This window comes from Tenrec ecaudatus, chromosome 1 (genome assembly GCF_050624435.1).
Source record: "Tenrec ecaudatus isolate mTenEca1 chromosome 1, mTenEca1.hap1, whole genome shotgun sequence".
Taxonomy (NCBI): Eukaryota; Metazoa; Chordata; class Mammalia; order Afrosoricida; family Tenrecidae; genus Tenrec; species Tenrec ecaudatus.
In genome coordinates this window covers 184,084,581-184,104,849 of record NC_134530.1, presented here as the reverse complement: position 1 = coordinate 184,104,849, position 20,269 = coordinate 184,084,581, and the positions used below count along the sequence as shown (strand labels likewise).

The 20,269-nt window shown below is 40.7% G+C and overlaps 1 protein-coding gene across 12 annotated transcripts in view; it reads right to left on the bottom strand.

The window, feature by feature from the left end:
- PRRC2C (proline rich coiled-coil 2C) overlaps window positions 1–11,483 on the bottom strand; it is a 74,867-nt gene extending 63,384 nt beyond the window's left edge. For 10 of the 12 annotated variants that reach the window (XM_075564866.1, XM_075564884.1, XM_075564891.1 and 7 more), the window contains exon 1: window positions 11,269–11,483. The gene's annotated coding sequence lies outside the window, so the exon portion shown is untranslated. The remainder of the gene's footprint in view (window positions 1–11,268) is intronic. The other 2 variants (XM_075564935.1, XM_075564943.1) reach the window with 1 other exon arrangement.
- Between the last annotated feature and the right edge of the window lie 8,786 nt (window positions 11,484–20,269).

Here is a 20,269-nt window from a genome sequence, read left to right as displayed (position 1 = left end):
TGGTGGGTAATCTGTATACCAGGTACTGCCAGGAAAAGATGAAAAACAGATCAGCTGTCCTCATTCACTGAGGGGAGGTTAAAGGATTTGGAAATCTGAGAAGGTTGGGAAAGATTTTAAAAACTGGGAGCATAGGAAAGACCGCCAAATAGGAAAACAAAGCATTTGACAAGGATCTCAGAAAGCTGAGGACTAGTGATACCAGTACCCCCAAATCTATGCAGTTTCCCCAATATTCCGCAGCACATCCAGGAATGGAGAGTAGTGGGAAACATAGAAACAGCTGGACTGGACGCATACGCAACTGCCATGTGACACCTCACTGGCCTATCCACGGGTCGGGATTTGGATGCAGCAGGGCTGAGGGTTGCTCGCTCGCTCACTCTGGTATTGCCCCAGCCACCACTGCAGCTTATGCTCACGCAACCATGTGTGAGGAGAAACCTAATGAGGGAGTGAAGATGGTGAACAATCACATAAACCTGGAGGGGGCCGGGCCCGGTTGGCTCTGTTGGCCAGTTCAAAATCAAGAGGCACATGTGCCTGGGCCTACTGAAAACGAAAGGGCTTGTCAATGTCCAAGTTTGATGGACAGTGAATAAACACAGACACCCCGGTCCAGCTAGAGATGGAGGATGAAGGCAGGATTGAAGTGTTCCAGGAGCAGACAGGTGACATGTGGGTGACTGGAGGCCTCTTGGTATGGGGTGTCTAGGCACCATCCCACACCAGTGTCATCTGTCCTTGCATTTGTGATCCAGCAGTAAACACATGCCAATACAAAGGAGTCTGAGAAAAATTGAAGGATAAATCACCAATTACTTCAGCAACTCAACACTATCTCTGTAGGCAGGGATTAACCTCCAACTGAAATTGGGCTAATATAAATTGCTATCATTGTTTAGGTAAAATGTGTTTCCAGGTTTTGGGAGCCTGTTTTGTTTTTATTTCCCTTTCCAGTAACACTTTGCTCCAAACCTGTGGCCTACTTATCTATTTTCAGTCTGGTCCCAAGTGTTGTGGTCCCCTGACCCCAGCTGTTGCATCCAATCATGTAGGTGCTTCACTGGCTCATGCACACTGCTACGAGTACTGTGCCTGGGGGGTGTGGGGGGTCCTGGTGGAGTTGGAAGAGATCTCACTGGTGATTTGTTGCAGGCACAGCTTATTAAGTTTTACCCACATATTGCAAATTTTAGCTTTGTTCAGCATCAGGTAAAGTCAAAGGGAAGAGTCTAAGATGCTGCTTAAAATGCAAACAAGGGAAAGCATGGGGGTCTTCCTTAGTGTGCCCCTGCAGGGCTCTGTGGCCTGGAGACCCCACTACCACTGCTCACGGCCCATCCATCGGACAACAAATGCAAAACTCAATTGGCTTCTCCCATTTTGCTCACTTAAGACAGTTGTTCTCAACTTCCTACTGTTGCGACCCTTTAATACAGTTCCTCATGTAGTGACCCCCCTCAACCATAAGATCATTTTCATTGCTACTTCCTAACTAATTTTGCTACTGTTATGAATCCAAAGGGGTCATGACCCACAGGCTGAGAACCGCTGTTTTAATTCCCTTTGGTCATAGCACTGTGGTCTCAGTTCTAGTATCCGTTTCTGCTGAGTAATTATGGTCTCTACACAAAAAGGTCAAATTTGGAGTGCAAGAGATGAACAAAACTCATTGAAAGATGACTTCATGCCATCTTTTTGCTGTGCTGCTTTCCAAACACTTATTTAATTTATATGCATTAATATGGCAGTTTTGGTTCTGTGAATTCTTTGGGGATCTACACCAGTCAGTTACAAAATCTCATCATGCCTCCCTTTGTCCTTTCAGTAAGGGTTCATTGTTACCCGATGGCCATTCTCTGCTTTTGTAGTCATTTGGCAGTGTGACATGACCCTTCATCTCTAGTTTGTGTGAAAGCTTGATGACAATATTGCTTCCTCTGCAGTTTGCTATGTGAGCAGAGGTGGATTGCTTGTTAGATCCGTGAAGCTGTGCATAATTTGTTGTCCTTTGCTACTGTACACAGTAAATATAGTTTGGTAAAAAGAAAACAGAGGAAAAATAAAAAGCAGCAGGGAATGAAGAAATGAGAAAGGACTGGTGACTTCATTATGGAAGGAAAGTTCTCCTAAGGGCATAAATCACTAAACGCTACCATGAGTCAAGTGCCTTATGCATTCCTATGCATATTTAAACAATGAGAACAATTTACCCAGTACAAAAATCGCTGAGACAGGAGGCTGTGGTAGTCTTGACTATAAGGTTTCAAGACATTTTCACTGATGACGGAATTTAGACAGCAGGTGTTAAGAATCAAGCACATAGAATGTGCATATATTACTGAGCATGTGCATATGATACCACTTCACCCACACCAGAACTATGAGGAATTGTAAAAGACAGCAATCTGAAAATAACACGTTGACGAGGATGTGGATTAGAACCCTATCCATTGCTGATAGAAACGTTTCTCAAAGAGTTAACCATAAAACCACTATATAACCCAGCAATACAGATCCTAGTTGTATATCCAAAAGAATTTGGAGCAAGAACACAAGCTTAAATTTGTATATCAATGTCTGTTGCAGCATTGTTCATAATAGGCCGATGTGGAGACAAACATCTACCAAGCGATGAATAGCTAAACAAAACACGATAGACACAAATACTAGCTCCACGAAGTTCAGAAACATGCCACAATTTGGGTGAATGAATCTTAAAAACACAGTAAGTGAAATAAACCAATCACAAAGGGTATATAACCTCACATATATGAAATAAGCAAATACAGAGACCAAACTTAATTACAAAATGATTCCTGAGTTGGGAGGGAAACAAAGAAATAGAATGTCTTAGCTTACTTAACTTAGACAGCAATGAGTTTCAGCTAACATTGGTGCAATACTTGATTTTTGCATGTATTGTACCACATACACAAGGTCTCAAAAGATCAACATAAAAATTAAATGAAAAGATAATGGAATCTTTTCTTAAGCATTTGAAGCCCCCTCATATAGGAACCTACCATGCACGTGTGTGTGGGTGGGGGATAATGACGCATGGCTTGCAAAAACTATACAGCATACAGTATTTGCTTAAAGTACAGCAGCCTGGAAATGCATAGTGGTGATGGCTGCACAACATGAACATAATCAAGGTTGTTATACATATAAAAAATGGTTCAACTGGAAAATGTTATATTTTTAATCACTAAAAATTTTAAAAGATTTTAAAATTCAAAAAATTTAAGTAAAAAAGTATAATTTAAATAGAACCAATCCATTATAGGTTGTAAAAAGGGGGAAATGGAAATTTTATCATTAAAAGATAAAGTTTCTATTAAAAAAAAATCCAAAACATTTACCATGTTTCCTATGTCCAGGCTAATCAAAATAAATATTTATAAACCTTCACAAAATATTAACCTTAAAACATCAATTTACTTTAGATTTACTCTTCTCCACTTGATTTTTGAGCATATTAATTGTCCAAATGATCATGTCTTTAAATACAAAACAAATCAAAATCACAAAATATTTGAAGGGGAAAAATGATATATCTACTTAAAGGTAAGAATCTTTAAATGAAATAATGTAACCTAATACAATGTAGCAACGATGACACATACAACTTCCCTCTAGTTCCTAAATGCTTCCCTCCCCCCACCTTTATCATGATCCCAATTCTACTTTACAAATCTGGCTAGACCAGAGGATGTACACTGGTAGATAGGAACTATAAACACAGGGAATCCTGGACAGATAATCCCTTCAGGACCAGTGCTGAGAGTGGTGATACCAAGAAGATGGAGGGAGGGTGGGGTGGAGAGGGGAAACTAATGTCAAGGATCTACATATAACCCCCTACCAGGGGGATGGACAACAGAAATGTGGGTGAAGGGAGTGAGTAACATATGACAAAATAACAATTTATAAGTTATCAAGGGTTCATGAGAGAAAGGGGAGCAGGGAGGGAGGGGAAAAATGAGGAGCTGATACCAAGGGCTCAAGCAGAAAGCAAATGTTTTGAGGATGATGGCAACAAATGTACAAATGTGCTTGATATTATGGATGTATGGACTGTGATAAGAGTTGTATGAGCCACCAATAAAATGACAAAAAAAAATAGAGAAATAATGTAACCCAAATACACTAGATTCTGCACTTTTCAATGTCTTCTGCCAATTGGATAAAAATTTGGAAAGTTGACCATCATACACATAAAACAAAAAACCCAAACCCCAAACTCAATGCCATCACTTTGATGCTGACTCAGAGTGACCCTACGAACCTACAGGAAAGGGTAGAACTGGTTCTATGGGTTTCTGAGACTATAACTTTTTACAGGACTAAAAAGTACTATCTCCTTACCCCCACTATCATGATCACAATTCTACCTTGCAAATCTGGCTAGACCAGAGGATGCACAGCGGTACAGATAGCAACTGGAAACAACAGGGAATCCAGGAAAGATGACTCCTCCAGAACCAGTGAGGAGAGTGGCCATGCCTGGAGAGAATGTAGGGTAGAAAGGGGGAACTGATTACAGGAATCTATATATAGCCTCCTCCCTGGGGGAGGGACAGCAGAGGAGAAGGCAGGGGGAGACGTCAGACAGTGTAATATATGACAAAATAATAATAATATATGAATGATGAAGGGTTCATGAGGTAGGGGGAGTGGGTAAATGAGCAGCAGATATTAAGGGCTCAAGTAGAAGGCAAATGTTTTGAGAATGATGATGGCAACAAATGTACCTATGTTCTTGACACAATGGATGTATGAATGGATTGTGATAAGAATTGTATGAGTCCCCAATAAAATGATTACAAAAAAAAAGAAGTACTCTTTCTCCCAAGCAGCAACTATTTAGAGGGAAAATCTGAACTGTCCTTCTCTAACATTTTCCACCTTTCCCAGGCTTACTGTAACAGTTCTACTAAATCAGCTTATCACATTATAACGAGTATTGTGTTAAATTCTAGACTTCAGTAAGACAAATCTTATACATTAGACTGATTACAAAAGAAAAACTTTCTATGTGTTCAGTTTATCTTACCCCACCCTTTTTACAGGATTTCCAAGCCCATGGTTTGGTTGTTTGTAAGCATACAAATACTCTTGTGTAGACATGCTTAACTGTTCTAGGTGGGGTCTGTGTGTGTGTGTGTGTGGGTGGGTGGGGGTGGGGGGGCAATGTACCCGGCTCTGTAAAGAAAGCCAAATTCTAGTGCTGGCTATGGAAGTAAAGAGAAAAGGAAAGTTTAGTTGCTATTATGTTGCTGACAAATTTGGAAGATGTTAGGATACATACTTAGTGACAGCTAAGAGTTAACTGCAATTGGAAACACACAAAAGCTCTAACAGCCTTTTTCAGAAGTATTTTAAAGATACTTAGTGCTTTAGATAGAAGTTGAGCCAATTTCTAAGGTCCCTTCCAGTTGTAATTGTTATAATCAATTAGTAATTATAAAGAGTGACATAATCTGCAAATAGATTTAAGTAAAGCACTACATGTTGCCATTAAAAAAAGTAAAATATAAATAAATATGTTAGTGCTCTATTCCGAATGGTAGAAAGGTTTCAGAAGTAGCTTTCACATTTTATGTACTAAGAGTTGCTATTTTAGAAAATCTAACCTATTTTATCTATTATTTACTCAAACACGTGATTGCCAAAGTACTCTCAACAATTTAATATTTAAAATATAACATATCTAAACTGATATAGTTCTTTAAAGAAATACACTGAAAAAACACAAAATATTTAGAAAATAGGTCATTTAGCAGAAAATTACTAATCGATTGCTATGCCTCTAAGCCAATGGCAGTAACTCCAAGTCTTTCAAGTGTTTCATCAAATTATGTGAACACAAAGCCCCGGTCCTGGAAAAAATGACTTACCCTTAAGGAATTCTATCAAAATCATCATAAAAATCTAATCTAAAATAGTAAGGGGAAAATGCCACAACAATCTTAAAACGAATTCTATTTACATTTCAGCTCTAATATTTAGCAGCTGGGGGATCTTGGACAAATTAATCTCAATAGTTTTTTTCTTTCAGCTTCCTCAAGTGGGAACTAATATTGACTCAAATACTAAAATAAAAATTGAAATATAATTTAATTGACAAAGTGAGTATAAAATTAAAATTGCTTGAAAGGGATATTAAAATAAAAATTAAGCACAACTTCTGAAAGGCAACTTTACTTTCTGCAAAACCAGTAATATTGATTTCTGGCAAAGAAAGGAAGACATGGACTACAAGTAACTGCTCATCTAGCATCATGGATTAGTATAAACCTCCCAAATTGTTAACAGCTTTTCAAATTACTCAAAGTTTTGCCTCTTTGTTTATGACGGTATAGAGAATCAGCACTTCCCAACCACTGGCCCTTTCTCCATAACTGAAATGTCTGCCCTCGTCTATTGTCTTGCTTTTAGATAAAGATTCTCATGAACATAACTGGACTATTTTTTTCCTCCTTGACCAGAGACCAAGTGATCAGCTTCTCTTGACTTCAATCCTATTCAGAAGTAAAGATGCTTTCCTGACTCCAAAATGCCAAAAGACTAATTTAAAGTTGGGAGATGCTTCATATTTCTCCAAAAGTTATACAAAACTGTTTCTTAGAGGGTACTAGTTGAAGTATGGGACACAAACACACACAAACCACGACGACGTGTTGCAGTGAAAATGTTCTTATTCCAATTGTGGTGAGAGCTACAGAACTGTACTGTAAAAAAAAAATCTAAATGTAAATAAAAAATTTTAAAGAGCAAAAATATACCCCACAACATAATCAATATCCTTCTTCAAACACATTTTAATAACTTTGTTTTCTTGATCTACAAATAAAATCCCCCGCTGTCCCATTTCTCTAACCTTCGGAAGTAATTCTATCTCCTATATCATGTTCCCTCAATAAAGATCTACTAAATTTAAAGTTTGACATTAAAAGCCACTTAAAATCCAGACCAAACTAAAACAGTTATATTAAAAAAAACCTAAATTTTAATTCATCAAAAGGGGGAAGCATAATCTTTATTTTCAACAACTTAAGTGATCTGGTATTTTGAGTTTCAAACAATGAATGTGATATTTGCATACATCTAAAATGTAAATGTAATGTTGGCCCAATGTTAACATCTGTTAAGTGACCAGAGGATTTAAACCTTGTCCAGAGCTCTTTTTGAGTATATTAGTCTAGTCTCCACTTACCAACAACTCACTTGCCGTTGAATAGGATGAAAACTGGCCCGCACTTTAAAATGATGAACTAAGCCTTATGTGAACAAAGTCTTCACCACAATTACCTTCACTTAGTGCACGTAAAGCTTTTACATAAAGCTTTTAAATCACTGAAAAAGCTCCAAGCATTTTCTACTATAAAACCCATTGTCTTTGAGTTGACTGGCGACCTAGAAGCAGAGTATAACTGCCCTCGAAGGTTTTCCAAGGTGGTTGAAATCTTTACAGAAAGAAATTGCTACATCTTCTCTCGTTCTTACACTGAAGTAGGGCTAAATACCTAAAAATGTGACTTAAGAGACTTTAAGAACGATTCCTGTTAATATCCCTATGACTGAGACGGCATTCAACAAAAACCTAAAGTTAAGAAGCCTTATTCCTTCAGGCTACCATTCATCCTCAGGATGTGAACCAATGATCACTGTGAACATTATACTTGAATGTGAAGAATGAGCCATAGACACATAGTCCTCTTACTGACTATCAAACACCTGCTGCCGGTGACTCTGACTGGGGCAACCTCTGCAGTGGAAGATATGTCCAGTGGGGTTTGCTTGGCTGCAATCTTCAAGGAAGCAGATCACCAGGCTTTCTTCTGTGGGACTGCAAAGTGGCTTTGAACCACCACTCAGGACAATGTTAAAAACAAGGAAGAAAAATCTGATTCAAACACACCTCACAATGTAGATCACATAAAACTATTTGAAAGTGTCTATAGTACTGTGATGGGTGAGTAACGAGGGGGAAATGACAAGGTGTTCTCTTGCTACTGAATCACAAAAGTGAGTCTATTCTCTTGTGTCTATCCCTCATTTATTCAAAAACACTCAACACACTCCAAGTACACAAAAATGTTTGTCCAAGGTGATGAGGGGATGGCAACAAGTTTAGTAAGGGAAAACAGACAGGAATACAGAAAGGTACTAGATAGTATGCTATGTGCATAACACCCAGCAGTGTTTCCTAAACGAGAAGCATCCCACAGATGTTGATTATATCCCACCCTCCTGTTATGTACCGCAGCACCCTACAGGGGTGAGTACATTATATTGACAGTAATACTTTTATTGCTATTTGTGTTCAGACAAAGGTTTCCTGTTGAAACTAAGTAATAGCTTTTTGTACAGGAAAATACATGCACAAACAGGCCTCTAAAACATGACTGGCATTCTACTAATCTGGAGGAAATGAAGGACTACAAACATAACTGTCAGAAAGATCAATTTATAATTAGCCTTTCTAGGGAAGAAAAACCCCAACAGAAATTTACTAGTTATCCTATATTCTGACGGATGCATCAATGGCAACACTGAATTTGAATTGTTATGGCCCAGAAAGCGATAATTCTCAGACTTCTAAGCATCAGTTAAGACTCGGCTAGACATGCACTGTTACCTTTTTAATAAAGTGGCAAGTCTCATTTTCCTCAGTGTATTAGTCATGTCAGTTAAACACACTTTTAAACTTCCTTCCCTGGAAGACTATGGTTCTGTAACAATTTGTGTCGGTACATTTTAATAATGATTGATCGTCGCCTTCTAAAAATATTGTATAAATAAATACCATCTGAAATCTAAGTTGCCAATTGATGTACAGATTGAAGCAGTGCCTGGGGTGAATGAGGGTGACTAAGAGGGAGCATGGGAACACCCCCAAGATATTTTGCCAGGATGGTAGTAAAGGAGGGCTGGAATGAACCAGAATTCATGCTCGAATTCTAGGAGTTCTGACTATAGAGCATGAAGAAGAAATCCTTCAGACACAAAACTAAAAAAAAACCAAACCAAACCAAACCAAACCAAAACAAAACAAAACAATGTCTAATGTCTTCTAGGGAAAAAAAAATCAAGAAAAATTATTTCTTAAAAACCCAAAGAACACACTCCGTTCAGATTATTTATAAATTACCTACTGCTTGTAGGAAAAATTTTTCTTTACCAATATTTTTCCTTCTTCCTGCCTCTAACATTAATTTTATTATGTTCTGAGCATAGAAATTTTTTAAAAAGCCTAAAACAAAACTGAGTGAGGTACTATTATTCACACTTTAGAAATGAAGAAATATTCTCTATATTTGATACTATGGAGCTAGTTCTTAATTATCTCTACACACTCATTTGGCCTTCAACTACAAGAAAGTACATATATGCACATTCCCACTTTTTCCCCACCTTGCAACATTTTAACCTTCACATGCAACATTGTTCATATACTGATATAGAACTAAAAAGCAAAGTTAACAATTAAAAACACTGTAACTTATTTCATTACTATAGATCATAAAATTACAATGAACAGGGAAGCAGTATGGAGCCTTAGGGCATCTGTAATAGGACCCTGGTAACTGTTATCTTTATATAAATTTCTTTTTCCACAAGCACTTATATAAGGTTTACTGGTTTTGCTTCTCCAGAGAACCCAACCTAAAGCAGCATTCCCTTCGATTTTAGATAATCTGGGTTTGAATCTCCCAGTAATGAATGCTGAGTGACCTTAATCTCAGATTTCATTTCCTGGTCTACAAAATGGGAATAACAATAGCATTTTGCTCAAATGTTTGCTGTATGTAGGGTTAAAGAAGATAAAATATACAAAGGGCTTATTACTGTGCTCTGTAAGCAATTAATAGTGGAAGCACATATAAACTAACCAGACCCCACATAAAACATAGAGTTTATCTTCTGAAAATTCCATTACAGGAGAGAATGACTATATTCTAAAGAAAAAACTTAATCCAATCTACTCCTAGTTTTTTTTTAAAGGAATCAATGTATTTGGGCTGGGCCAAAAAGGATGCTGCAGTGAATCTGTAACACAAAAGTGGCTCAAGAGCATCATTCAAAAAACACCAGTATAAGAGGTTATGCTACTTTAAAAAATACTTAAATTAGGCAGGCAGGTACTTAACATAATCCTACCATTTTTATTTGCCGGATAAAGCTAATAAACAGTTAACATTCAAGAATGCTGATTTTTCTTGCGCCTCCCAAAGGAAAATCTACCTCTAGAGACCCCTACCAGAGTATTAGCGAGCCCTGGTGGCGCTGAGGTAAAGCGCTCGGCTTCTAAAAGGTGGGGCACGTAGCTCCCAGAGAGGATGATGAGGTACCTTAGTTCACAAATATTCGCGGCTTTGGAAACCCTAAAGTGCAGCTTTACTCGGTCCTCCATTTTCACTGTGAGTCAGAATGGACTCAACTGCAAAGCGTTTGGTTTGGTTTGGGTCGTTAGTTAAGAATCCATGAGCCTAGACTGAAGACCAACCAACCAATGCGGAAATCCGGGAAGCTTTTTACACCAGCAAACATCAGGCACGTCGGACATCTCAAAAAACCTTACATCATTTCAAAACCAATATATCTCCCTTTAGAGGGGCTTAGACACATTCCTCTCGTGCAAAGAAAAAAAGGTTTTATCGGTGTCCCTATGGGCCCCCCCCATGCCCTCTTCTTTTTTGAAAGCGGGCTTTTACCAATACACGAATATACGAGTGTTAATACACGACCTCAAGGGAGAGCGAGCGAGCGAGCGCTGCAGCGGGATCCTCCACGCAGGCCAGGGGATGGAGCGGCCTACGGTGCAAAAACCCCACTCGGACCCTCCTCGGAGTGAGCAGCGCGTCCCTAGCGGAAGTAGGGCTGGCCAGGAATCCAGCCCTGTAGTGGCCCGATGGGAAACTCCCTTCACTTACCCGGTGAGGCGGGCAAGCCCCCCGCAGGGCCCGCGCCAGGGGCGAGGTGGGCAGAGGCGCCAAGAGGCCGAGACCCCGCTGCAGACCACATGGGATCCGCTTGGCGCCCGTTTCCCGCTCCCGACCGGGAGGCCGAGACGCCACCACGCCACCCCCCGCCCCGGAGATGATGGCAGCCAGAGAGGAAAACGGATGTCCCGACCCGAGGCCCTCTCCCGAGTCCCAGGGCCCAGGCGCACCGCAACCCCCCAGACCGGCCGCCTCCCAGATCTTCCCGAGGGGGCCGCTTTGATCGCGGCCGCGACGCCCGGGCTCGCCCTACCCGCCACGGTGTGTCCAGCCGAGTGTCTCTGCGCAAGTCGCCAATCTCCGCAGGACTCCAAGCAAGGGGAAGGGTGGGGGACACCAGGCTTGGGGAGGGGGGGGGCCGGAAGGGCCGCCGGCCAGGAAAGCCGAAGCTGCGGATGGACAAACCGCCAAAGCACTTTCCCTGCTTCCAGAGAGGTAGAGAGCTAGCGAGAAAAAGAAGCAAGATGGCGGCTAGCCAGCCCCTACGTACTACGTCATCCCGCCGCGTACGTAAGGCGAATCTCCGCAAGACCGCCCTTCGGCGCGGAGCGATCTGGATCACGTGACGTCTCCGTGGTGGCCCAACCCGCTACTCAACCCCGGCGGAAAGCCACAGCGCCCCTTGCTGGGAGGAGGGAGCGCATGCAACTAGAGTTCGGCTGCAGGGCAAAGCCTGCCCTAGACCCTCCTCTCCGGAAGTCTTGAATTGCCTGCGTTGACCGGTTCGCCTAACTCCGCACAACCAGCACTTTAGTCTCTTGCGGGTAGGTGTGTAAATTGGTTCAAGCCGCAATTTGACAGTACATATTAAAATTAAACTATGTGTACTCTTTAATCTTTATATCTTAAATGTATATACATAGTATTCATAATACTAAACTTGTCCACTGATGAAGAAATAGATACATGCTTACTACAGATATTTAAAAGCCACTAAGTTCAGAATAACAGTTCATGACCAGCGAAATGCAAGCGTGACATAAGATGTTTAAAGCCATAATCATGCTTCAGAGATACACACACATAGTCACCGAAAAATGCCCAAAAAATGTACTCTGAAGTGTAAATAATGTTAAGTATCTTAACAAAGGTTGCCGTTGAGAGGTAAGATTTAAATATATATATATTTACCTTTCTCTAAATTCCCAATTTTATTATGAGAAAAAAATTTTAATGTGAAACACAAACAAAAAATAGTGCACCATAAAATTGTTAAGAGAAACAAATGGTAAAGTGTGTGCGTGCGGTGTACACATACATGTCACATTGTATCTATTTACCATTCAAAAAGCTTTTTGTATTTCTTAGGGTTTAGCGTGAAACAGGAATATGTCGAGGACTGATCTTTGATATAAAAAAAGAAAGAGAAGAAAATAGGAGTAGCTCTAGAGAAATATGATAATTTGATGGGTGGGAATGTGTGTGAAGTCTCATCATGTGGCTTCTTTTTTTTCTTTCTTTTCCCCCCAGTCATTTCATTGGGGGCTTATACTGTTCTTATCACAATACATGAATGCATCCATTGTGTCAGACACCTTTGTACATTTGTCGCCATCATTTTTGACTTCTGATTTTTCAGTGAAGTCACAGGAAGGCAATCTGCAGAGAAGGCTTGGGGTTGAGGGAGCAAGTAGGAATTTGACAAGAAGATTCAAAAGTTATTGCAAAATGCGAAACAGTAGAACTACTTGGTAAATGTACCGAGAAACAGACCCATGTGATGTACAGAGTACTTTTAAAGCTTGTGATTAGATTGGAAAATGGAAATTAAGCTATTTGTGTGTTTATGGGATTGCCCTGGAACTGAGCACAAGGAAGGGAAGATTCACCCAGGCTGAGTTTTTCCCCAGGCAAGTATCATCATATGTCTTCTTATACAGAGTGAGAGTATCTCTGAGTGGGAATATGAGATTCCATATTGTGAGAAATAATTGGATAGGATAGAATATGAGAATTTGTTTGAACATATGATTGTGGATATGTAATGAGTAGTAACTTTTGCCCACTTTATGAATTATCTGTGGTATATTTCATTTATTTATTTAGTTTTTAAACATTTTATTGAGGACTCTTACAGCTCTTGTAACAATCCATACATCAATGGTTTCAAGCACATTTGTCCATATGTTGCCACTATTATTTTCTAGACATTTATTTTCTACTGAGACCTTGGTGTCAGCTCCTCCTGTGGTATATTTTAATTCCATATATTCCCTGCAGCCTGTTCTGGTCTGGGATCCCTGGTTGCACCATGGGATAAGCACTAGACTGCTAGTTATAAGGTCTGTTATTCAAACCCACGAGCTGCTCTGCAGGAGAAAGATGAGATTGTCTGTTTTCTTAAAGATTTAGTCTTGGAATCACAGAGGGGCTATTCTACTCAGTCCTATGATGTTGCAATGAGTAGGATTTGGTTTTCTGGTCTGAGCTGCTTCCTCACTAGTAGTTACTATGTGTTCATGAAATTGCCACTGTTGCAAAGTTAGAATAACTAGAACAATAAACCAAATAAGCCTCTTTCCATTGAGTTGATTCCAACTCATAATGACCCTATAGAACAGAGTAAACTGTCCCATAGGATTTCCAAGGCAGGCAGCCTCATTTTTCTCCTGTGGAGGGATTGGTGGGTTTGAACTGCTGACTTTCTGGTTGTCAACCAAATGCTTAACCAGTGTGCCATCAGGATTCCTTACTAAAACAATATAGATGGTACATCATAGCATCTTCCTCCCCTATGTCATTTGAAATGTGTCTGACATAGGGTCATTGACAGGGGAAGGCTGACTGGTTGTCCTCAAGAGACCAGGAAGCATCAAATTTCTCAAAACCTCAAGGCTCTGGTCTAGAGTGTCCTGGTCTCAAAATCTCCTGGTTTCAGCAATCAGGTGAATCAAAAGGCATGAGATAACCAAGGTCATGACGCAGGTACATACAGCAAAAGCATTAATTTATCAATGTTCAGTAGCCTTAACATATATACCTAAGTACTCCAGTTACAAAGCCAAAGTATTTTCTAGTAGCTAAATCTATTCAGGAAGCCAGCAACGAGAAACTTGTTTTGATGCGCATGAATTCAGAATGCGTGGAGTTAAGTGACTAGACTGTGCTTGATTCTTCTATCTCCATGACGGACTGATTAAGACCCAAAGATAGAAAAACAATTTCCAGTGGTTTCAACTTTCAGCATTGATCTCCAATAAACCAGGGACATCTTGCTACGCTGTGAACTTGGACGACTTCTCTACTTAACTGGTACTGCTGTGCCTCTGTAGGCTCCTTTTTCTGTTTCCATGACAACCCAAACCTCTTAGCAATGATTTATTCTTCCAATAGAAATCAAGTTAGAGTCAAGTCAGGCCAATTTGTGGTTTAAAGATGATTTTGCTTATTTCTGATTTCATCCATTTATGCGATCTTAAAGTTTAACTCTCAAAGAGCAGTCTTATTCCTCTTATTACTAGGTTATTGGAGAGAAATTTTACTGAAACCTCCATATACTGATATATCTAAAGCCGAATCACATTCTTTCAAATTTGCTTTGTCCTGCATTATTTGCAAGCAGAGATAAATTTGTCATAACAACAATTTTCCATGACACATTGAATGAAATGTGTCACTTAATTTCCAGTGTTACCTTTCAAATAACTGTAGGGCAACATCACCACTCTGCCAATGGGTGGCATGAAATCAGCCAACCTAGTTTCTCCGGAAAACAAATGGATTCTCCAAACAATGGTATCACCATCATCATCATCATCATCATGTGCATATGTGATTGCCCAGCCTTATTTGGTAATGGTTTTATTGAGTTTTCACTCTTTTGGGTTTGCTGTCATAAATCTGTATCTGAGGACTTATGGAATATTACATAGAGTGTCCAGGTGGCACAGACAGTTAAGTGTTTTACTACTAGTTACGAGGTTGGTGATTCAAGCCCACCCGGAAGACAGACCTGGGGTGATCTTCTGAAGGTCACAGTCTTCCAAACCCTAGAGAGCAATTCAACTCTGCACATACGGGGTCCCCACGAGTTAGAATAGATTCCATGGCAGCAGCAGCAATAACAAAAACCCGAACTCACTGCCCTCCGGTCGATGCCAACTCAGAGCAACCTCCCTGTGGGTTTCCAAGACAGTAACTATTTACTGGAGTAGAAAGCCTTGTCTTTATTCTACGGAACTGCTTGTGGTTTCAAACTGCTAACCTTGCGGAGCACAGCCCAAGGCGTAACCAGAGACTGCAATAGGAAGTGAAAAATAAGGCAATGGAGAATATTGAGTGCTATTAGTAGCCGTATTTCTGAAATGTTGGCGTGTTCATGACCATTTTAATTTCTTTTCATTCAGTGGCCCAGCAAATCACATTTAGTGAAAGTATGAAGCGTGATCATGTCTGATGTATGGAAAGCCCTAATATCCAAATATGATATGAAAATGCAATCTCATTTTCTAAACATCAACAGGTATTGTTGTTAGGTTCTGTGCAGTCGTTTCCGAGTCAAAGTGAACCTATGCACAACGAAGGGAGACTCCGCACGTTTGAGCACATTACTGCAGCCACTGTGTCTATCCATCTCATGTGGGACCTTTGTCTTTCGCTGTCCCTCTACTGTACCAAGCACCAGGGCCTTCTCCAGCGACTGATCCCTCCTGACAACATGTCCAAAGCAGTGAGACTCACCATAACTTTGCTAACTAGCAGGTTGGCTGATTTCATGCCACCCATTGGCAGAGTGGTGATGTTGCCCTACAGTTATTTGAAAGGTAACACTGGAAATTAAGGTCAGGCAAAAATGATCAGTTGGAGCTTTGAAAAATTGTCTTTTGCTAACTTGTAGGAGATTAAATGATAGATATACAGAGCAATATACATAAACAACAAAACAAAAAAACACAACAAACTCACTGCCATCGAGTCAGTTCTGACTCATAGCGACCCTATAGGACTGGCTAGAACCGCCCTGTGTGTTTCCAAGACTTTAACTCCTTAAGAGAGTCTCCCAAGGAGAGATTGGTGGTTTTGAACTTCTGACCTTTTGATTTACAGCCAAACGTGTAGCCACTACACCACCAGGCCTCCTGTATATATATATACATACATAACGTGATAGGAAAGTAGAATAAATACTGATTTATAATGAATTCAACAAGTCCCTTTGAAAATTGAACAAAAAACATATTTTGACTAAAAGCTTGGTTATTTATTATATGTCATTAATCAATGAAGTCTTGAGTGAACTAGGATTTTTTAAAAAATTCCCAGAAATGTTTTAGCTGCGAGGAGGCACCAATTTCTGGGAGCTGTGGACCCAAGTCAGAGGATGTCATATTTTTAATGAACGGAGAACAGTATCTGCAATATTTAGTCATGAAGGAGGGGGGAGGTGAAGGAAACAAATGTCCTAACTCAGATTGCCTGAGGCTGGAAATCCACCTACATCAGAAAGAATAAAGGTAAAAAAGACAAGGAATAGATCAAGAGATCAATGGGAAAGGGGCAGATACAGCAGGGCAGGTTGCAAAGGATAACAACCAGGTGGTCACCAGGGACACAGAAAAGATGATTTCTTCATTCTTAGGTCAGAAAATAGCAACTGAAGTATTGCTGATGACTATGGTGCAGTGTTCATTAAATAGACCGCGGCTGCTCAGCCAAACTGTGTCTACCACGTGTGAGTGAAACCACATCGTTCAAACCTTTCACAGCTCAGCACTAATTAAAGGCAGTAAAGCTGATAATACATGTATTTCCTAGCACAGGATGAGGTGTTTTGAACAATGGTTGGACTGCAGGTGGAAGAGACTGTTTCATCTGTTAGAAAGGAAGCAGCAGCCCACAGCTTTTGTTTCTTTTGTATTCCTCATTATTATTTCTGCTGGGGTTAATTAGATGGTTGTTTCAGAAATATTTCTCTGAGTTGCTGTGCATCTCGGTGAGATAATTGCTTCATATGGGAGTTAGTAGGATAACAGTACAGAGACTGACTGTATCACTGTTACAGGGTATGCTCTTGCCTGGAAGAAAGAGCAGAGGAATTGTGATTGAAAGAAAACTGAGGGGGGGGGGAGGGTGTTGTGTGTGAGGGAGGAGTCTGTAACACCCAAGGGAAATTGCAATGCAATGAAACACTATTTTAATATTCAATATTCCCTATATGAAACATTCACCTGGAAAAGTTTGAATGTAGTGGCTACCCTTAGGATTATATGATTAGTCACTTGATTCTGGGAAGGTGTCCAAAGCAGACTTGCCTAGGACTGCCAGGGTTTAGGGGACCGTGGTGGCTACGAGAGCTGGGCTCGTGGTCAATTTACCTGGGCCAGAGTTCTCAGTGGCTTGCAGCGCTACCTTACTCCGATACAATCCGAAGGAGGTTTCTTTGGGGTTGTGGCCTACTCCTGTTGAAGGTAGTTCTGTGGGAAAACTTGTTTCCTTTTGCTAGTCAGGATCCTTCTGTTCTGTGCGTTAGAATGACTCTGAGTCAGAATCAGCTCCTCAGCAGGGGACGGGCTCCATGGCCGGGATTGGGGTGCTTTGCTGCTTGTATGGCTGCATTAACGCCTCCTTCCATGTTCCTGTTGTCACAAGTGTGACTCATAGAGAACTTGTAGGAGAGAATAAAACTGCCTCGGGTTTCCAAGACTCAGGTCATGGGACAAGTCATGAGACCTCAGTCATGGGACCTCCAGGTGAGTAATGTTTACTGCTGCTACGTCATTCCCCCACCCTCCCATATCATTTACCCCTGGGGCTCCTGGTGGTTTTGAACCACTGACCTCTTAATTAGAAGCCCAGGATTTAACCACTGTGGCATCTGGGCTTCCTACTCAGCTGCCAGTTATGGAATGCCACTGGGAGCCAGCAGCACGATTCTAAATGATTTTCCCGCATTGTCTTACTCAGCTACTTGTAATGCGGATGCTAAAAACTGAGACTCAAAGGACTTCAATGACTGGCTTCCAGCTCACAGTGCTCACCAGTGTCAGAGCTGGCATTGGAACTGAGGCTCAACTTCAAACAAGCCTCCTGCCTTTATTCACGCTCTGGTCTCTGAGCTTGCCTGGCAGGTTTTCTCTGCTTTGAAAACTTTCACTTTAGGGGCTGTATTTCGCCATTATTTTCTCTCACTGGGAGGTCCCAAGACTCCACCCTACTCTCTCTGCGGGTAAGGCTTTATGCTTCATGACCTGAGACAGCGAAATCTCTCTGCACTCAGTGATAGAAGGTGATTTTCAAAATCAGATTCTTTAAAAACACAGTGAGAACAAGCAAGATGACATATTTCTTTAAAAGATCACTTCAGAATAAGTTACAGTTACAAGAAGTAAGAATGTATCAGATACAATTAAAAATGCTCCAGTAACTGCATTACTCATTTGCAGAATGAACTCCTAGGTCGCTCTTCCTCAAAGTCAAATTGAATAAGCAATTCAACAGTGCATTGCATATTTATTGATCCATCTTTTTCAATGAGGATGTATAGGAAAAGCAGCAAAGCCTACATGGTACCACACAAACATAATGTCTACATACTTACTTGACATTTTAACCTTTAGATCAAAGGATAAGGCAAAATTTTGGCCTCAAAAAGATGATGATGAATTTGTTCAGCAGCCAGATTTGCTGGAAGTAAACTTTTCCAGGAATAAGTGAAGAAAAACATTGTAAATGAACAACAGCCTATTGCTTGTTCTCTAGCAGTGTAGCTGCTGGGCCAACCAGACAGCCAAGGAACTTTCAGAGGATTCAGGGCATTTTAGGATGAAGGGCATTATTAGCAAGTATTAACTAACGATTGTCCTCTTGTATTAGAACTTTCCCTTAAATGACCCCAGAGGCAACCTGGCTTTAAAGAATTGGCATCAACCTTGCAAGGAAATGGCTCAGACTGTATCACAGAGGTGACCTAATAGCAGACGACAAGTTCACTTTTCTTTTTTAAAGCGATCACACAAAATAATGGAATGATAATTCCTTACGTGTTACTCAAACCATGTACGATGAATTTGTGGGAAAATTCCATTATCCTTAATTCCTTTTTCTCGTGACCTTGTTGAAGCCCCCTTGTAATTTGCTGAGGAGCCCTAGTGACAGAGTGGGAATGACTTGGGCAGCTAACCACAAAGTCAGCTGCTCAAGAGCACTGAGGGAGAAAGACAGGGCTTCCTACTCTTGAGAAACGTTCAGGAACTCACAGGCTAGTTCTACCCTGACCTACAGGGCCACTGTGAGTTGGCATTGACTCAGGGTGAGTGGGTTGGAGTTGGTTGGCTTTTGGAATTTGCTCCTTGAAAATGTATGCCTGGTAGAGGTCATACATTTGCATTATTCATCTTATGCTTTATAAATGTATACTTATGTGATTTTTTCTTCCCTCAACAAGTTTAGTTACGACTCTATATCAGGCATCAAGCCAGCTATAGAAGACAGAAAAATTAGTAAGACAGCTTTACTCCTGCTTTCAGGAAGTTTAGGTTCAAGTTGCATGAAGCTTTAAAAAAGCATAAGAAATCATGACTAAAGTTGATAAATGTTTCCATGTTACTCTGATCTTCGAAATTGTGCCACTGGCTTTTCAGACACCAGCAGGGTCACCGTGGTGGACAGGTTTCAGGGGAAATTTTAAGACAGAGGCAAAAGAAGGAACAGGTGGATCACCTCTGAAATATTAGCCACTGAAAACTTTTGGAGCAATAGGGGAACACTGTCTGGTACAGTGCTGGAGAACGGGCCCCTCAGGTGGAAGAAACTCAGATACGACCGAGGCAGAGCAGCCTCCTCAAGGCAGAGTCACCTGAGTGATATGGGTGCCGCCAAAGCTCTTGGGGCCTTCATTTGCTGCTGTGACTCGACCCATATGAGGAAAATCCAGCTGCAAACACCCATCAATACTTAGAGTGTGGAATTCACAAGTTGTGAATCTAAGAATGAAATGGGGCGCATTTCAGTACACTGAAATGGATTGGTATTAGCCATTTTGAATCAGGCAAACAAATGGTCCTGAGGCAGATTAGAAGCCTTACCTTCATAAATCACACGATTGGCAGAATCACTTTCAAGTTTCTTCATGATAATGATGAAGTTTCTGTAGCAACAGAAACAATCTGAGGAAACCTGCTCTCCCTCCTTTGCTTCCTCTCTCTTGTAAAAGCCCCTCTGTTGTCTTTGTTCAAAGGCAATTGAAGCAGTTAGTTAAACACAGTTTGAAAAGGAAGGCCGTTGGCTAGATTTTCTTTGGATCATGCTTACAGTCT